The sequence below is a fragment of the Malus sylvestris genome, chromosome 16, assembly GCF_916048215.2.
Source record: "Malus sylvestris chromosome 16, drMalSylv7.2, whole genome shotgun sequence".
Lineage (NCBI taxonomy): Eukaryota > Viridiplantae > Streptophyta > Magnoliopsida > Rosales > Rosaceae > Malus > Malus sylvestris.
The window spans coordinates 37,076,196-37,079,293 of record NC_062275.1 but is presented as its reverse complement, the minus strand read 5'-3'; positions in this window follow the sequence as shown (position 1 = coordinate 37,079,293).

The following is a 3,098-nucleotide window of genomic DNA, read 5'->3' as shown; positions in this document are numbered from 1 at the left end:
TATATATTTGATTTACAGAGCTCTTGGGTTGTCAATTGTGACTGGAAATGTCTTATTCATGTGGTTGCATTCGAGTTCCGCAGCAACGCGCGGGCATTTTTGCTAGTATATACTAAAACTCAAACGGGGTGGGTACTGTGGATGACCAGTGGGCGGACGATTTTGCCCTCTGTTTTTCCTCCGTTTGCCTTGCTGTTTCCTCCTTTGTACAGTCAAATGGCTAATTTGCCCATTCAATCCATGCGTCGATCATCGACCTACCCTCTATTTTGAATTTATCTTCTCGATTTTTCTTTCTGTTTCCACTTCTCTCTCACAAATCTCTATTCTGTCACTCTTGAACTCACCCTCTCACGCTCTCAGTTCTCTCAAGCTTGGTTTTGCTCCTCGACTCGCTGTCCAGAAGACCAAGTTCTTGAGGTTCGGAGTTTCCTCCTTGACCTTTTCCTTCATGCTCGACTTGGATTCGAACGAAAAGCCGCTTCAGAAATCAATTTCCTCCCTCTCACCGACTATTTATGTCTTTCATGCATACTGGTTTATCATTTTTATTAATTTTGGTTGTGTGATTAGTGATTTTTGTTCTTAACTTTACTAAGATTTTGAGGTTTTCTTTCTGTTGTTTTTAGGTTTTTCTGCTCTGCTACTGTTGATTAAATTGCTTGCAATTATTTTGTAATTATGAAAATTAAAATGGGGTAAATTGGCTTTCTGTTCTCCAAAATCTTTAGAAATTGCATTTGCTTAAATTTCATGAATTTCTTTTGATCCATCTAGCAAATTTTTTGTGGTTGAAGTTTGCGTTGAGAAAGGTAACACTTTTCAATTTTTATTTTTATTTTTATTTGTGTGTGTTTGTGTTGAATTTTTGTGGATATTATTATTATATGATTGAATGAGAAAATATGGTTTTTCAATTTTTTGGTTTGTAGGATTTAGCTAAATAGGCAATCAGCTGTGAGGTAGAAGGAGAGGAACATGAGGTATACGAATGAGCTGGAGAGAAAGCTGCAGACGCTTCAGACCGAGGCAACCACCCTCTCAGCAAAGGTCACTCTTTTACAGGTATATACCCGTTATTTGTTGTTTTTCCTTCTTTGTTAATTGGAATCAAATTGTGGTTCCTCTTGGGTCTTCGTTGGAGCAGTGCAAATTGGTTTTCGGACGCCATATCACATTTTTCAGTAACTCGACTGGTAATTTTTTGGATAACCCGTTTGAAAATTTTAGTTGTTTTTGCTTTTGGTTATGTTTATTTGTCAAAGTAATGACTTTGGTTTCATGGTTATGGATTCATGAGTGTGACCATGGTGGTTCAAAAGCTAGGGAGCCTGAAGGGCAATTGGAATTAAAGTCATAAGACATAGTAAGTTTTTTTTTTTTTTTTTTATTTCAGTTGCAAAGTTTTAGAATCTCGTTTTTTTTTTTTTTTTATACACCGAATTCCTTTTGAAAAGATTAGGTTGGTTATATACAAGTTTTCCATAGGCATTACAGAGTTTAGGTAGTATTGATGTGGGTATTTTTGCCTTATGTTACAGGAGTAAAGAAACCAGCTGGAACAGCTGAAGAGATCCACAAGCATTTTGGTTGTAGGTGGGTTTGACATTCAATGTGGGTGAGTTTGGTTAATTTCTCTAGATTATTAAATGTTTTAATATGTGTACCAAGGCTGAAGAGCAAAGGAGAGTTCAAAGAAAGCTTTCCAAGTGTTACTCAGAAGGTAAGGTAGATTATGCCTTCTTTTCCTTCTTTTGCTTCTATGTTGACAGGTATGGAGTTTCTTTACAAATGTTTTAATCTGAAAATTATTCTTTTTGGAGCTCTGCAGATAACTTCACTGAATGATATGTGCAAACGATCGCAAAAATACATTGCAAGCTTGCAATAGTACAGTAGTAGACATCACAACTTTTTAGCAGTTGACGAAAAATTTAAGCGCATGGAGGAGGAAAAAGTTAATATGGTGGAGAACCTGAGCATGTTAAGGAGTCAACTTTCAGTTTCCAGAGTGAGCTTCTTATTTGGAATTGTGGCTAATTACATAAGGAATTTCTCTTATTATGCATCTATAAATCTTACTTCTGTGTTTTCCTGAGCAGGGCAAGCTTGCAACAGTACAATAGCAAACTGCACAATGACTTCTTAAAAGTTGAGGAAGAATTTAAGTGCGTGGAGAAGAAAAAGTTAATATGGTGGAGAACCTGAGTATGTTAAAGAGTCAACTTTCAGTGTCCAGAGTGAGCTTCTCATCTGGAATTGTTTCTAATGCATAATGAATTTCTCTTATTATGTATCTATGAGCCTTGTGCACTGGGTATGTATCTATAAATCTGACTTCCATGTTCTCCTGAGTAGACATGTATTGAAAATTCTATACAGGGTGGTGCTAATAGTATGTTGTATGACTCACATTAAGATCACATATACTTGAAAAGGTTCATGTCGTGTTCTGTAGTTCTGACTTTTGTTTCTTCAGTGCATTTTAAATGGGTAAGGTGTAGGCCAAATAGTATGAAATTTAAGGTTGGTTTCCCCTTCATGTGTTCTCTTTCAGATTTTTGTTTCACAAAATGAATTGCTTCAAAAATTTTATTGGCAAAGTTCATTTGACCTTTTTTGGGTTAGCCACACATTTTTGTTTCTCATTTGAACTTCTATTGGCAAAGTTCACTAGAATGTCCACAAAAAAAATAAAAAAAATCAGGCATTGCACTGTTCGGGATGATAATTTATATCCAAATGATCATTAGTCAGATAGAGAACCTGATTTGGGAAGTGGGTCTTAAAGTTTTAATAGTTTTGTTGTGTAATTTTCTTGCTTTCCCTACCAAGAATCTAATAACCAAAGGCTTAGTTGTTTTCCCCAAATGGTTTTCAATTTGTTGTAGGTAAACAAGAGCTACTAAACTGTTATGCAGCAGGGGAATGGAAGGAAAGTAAAAATTCAAGCTTTTAATCAAAGAGAGAAATGGAGCGACACTAAACAAAAGATTGGTAAAACTGACTGATACTTTGTTTCCTTTTAAAAATAAATCAATTGATTAAGTTCGTGTTTAAAATAAAGTTTCAATTTTTTCCGAATTCTAACAACGATC